Source organism: Anneissia japonica, unplaced genomic scaffold (genome assembly GCF_011630105.1).
Source record: "Anneissia japonica isolate Jap-2015-1 unplaced genomic scaffold, ASM1163010v1 scaffold2878_len565122_cov162, whole genome shotgun sequence".
NCBI lineage: Eukaryota > Metazoa > Echinodermata > Crinoidea > Comatulida > Comatulidae > Anneissia > Anneissia japonica.
Genome location: NW_022758092.1, coordinates 225,572 through 227,515, shown reverse-complemented (window position 1 = coordinate 227,515; position 1,944 = coordinate 225,572).

The window sequence follows — 1,944 nt, the reverse complement described above, 5'->3', positions numbered from 1 at the left end:
GAGCCCCGCTGGTGGCGCCAATGTACTGGATCACTTTTGAAAAATTTCGAGGGACGCCCGACCACGCCCACTTTGCTCTCTTCAGGCCACTGTACACCATGAGTAATATGACAGACAGCGCGAGACCGATAGTCAGGAACCCAGCAATGGATACACTATAAAGAGACAACAACATGAAGGATGTATTTGACGTTTTCGAAGACATAAATATACTTTATTTGCAAATGAATATTTTGGTTATTGCTGCAAACTTTCTCAACGTAAATTAAGTTAACATCGATATCCTCTCATTGCATATATAGTTTATCTTGCAATTATATAAAATTATTGCATGCATACTATGGTATTTAAGTTACGAACAAAAAAGTAATGCAATTTTTAATAATGATAATCACAATTAAAACAATGGCAATCAATTAACTTTTAAAATTAAATTTTAGAAAACGAGTGAAAATGTTACGAATCAATGTTTTAAAAACTAATTTGTTAAAACATTTGCTGCCCTTTATAATTTATGATTTCTTACTTTTAAAAAGACCTTTGTGCCATTGATTTTCCTAGGATTTTTCCTAGTTCAAATAAAGATTCCTTTACAAGACATGCACGCGCATATATTTATAATAGTCCCAGACACATCGTCGCTCACATCACGAACTAACACAATCAAAGTAGATTGTGTTAGTTCGTGAAATCACAGTAGTGCGTCAAAACGAGCGCGTATTGGTTGGCAAGCAATTTTGTATTCTTTACCACACAATAAGTCCTTAACGACAACAGCGCGTATTTTGACGCGCTTTTTTGATTTCACGAACTAACACAATTGAATTTAATTGTGTTAGTTCGTGATGTGAGCCACGACATGTCCTTACAATAGCCGCAGCAATGTCTATTACCGCACTCTGCAAAACTGTGATAGAATATGAATTAGAATACCCTCAAGCTGCTACCACACTGACAGATGATACCTATATGGATGTCATATATACATCTGTTAGGAATGAGGTAGATGCTGTCAAATTGACTAAAGGATATCGATAACGTTCTTTCCACAGCAGCTTTAAAAATAAAAAGCTTGGTGTCCAATGCAAACTTGAACAGCAACCAGGAGTACTATGAACAGAGCATGATGTCTGCTAAGCAAGGTCTGATGAATTACAGTACAAGGTTCAGCAAGATGAGAAAGAGAGTAGACTCAACAAGAGGATAGTCCTAAGCGAAATTTCAAGATTTTTTTTTATCCCACTGGCTTTGCAGATGCATCTCTCATTCGGACAAAAATAATCACTCAATATTTTTGGGCAGCTGGAGTTGGATGGGACGATGAACTGAGCCCCAAAGCGATAGCAAGTTGGTCAAAGTTCTTTGATGAACTAAGAAGCATTCATTGTCTCATTCAACAGGTGCTTAATTCCAGAAACAAATGCTGAATCATTGCGGCTGATAATAATTTGCAATGCCTCTGAGACTGCCTTTGGTGCTGTGTCGTATACAGTACTAGATGGAAGATGCCCAACAGTTCTGTGGGAGTATTAGATTCTTGACAGCAAAATCTTGCAAAATCACTAAAGACGCTGACTTTTCCAAGACTAGAGCTCCAGGCAACTGTATTAGCAACCAGGTTATGTGTATGTAAGTAGAAAATGTCAGTGTGAAGTTCAAAAAGTTTGTGTTCCTGTCTGATTCTGGGCAATTCCATAAAATGGTAACTATTTTGTAAAAATTTAAAACGCGTCAAATGTGTGTATTATTAGTATAATTTCAAAGGTTATATAATGTAGTATCATAAAAAAAATAAAATATATTAATATTCTGCGATTTGAAATATAATTACATTTAAACATGATAATATAAATTGTTTAATATTTACCAATAAATTTAATCAAGGCTTAATATATGAATTTCCTACATTAAAATAATGTTATTTTATTTTTTTTTAAATATACA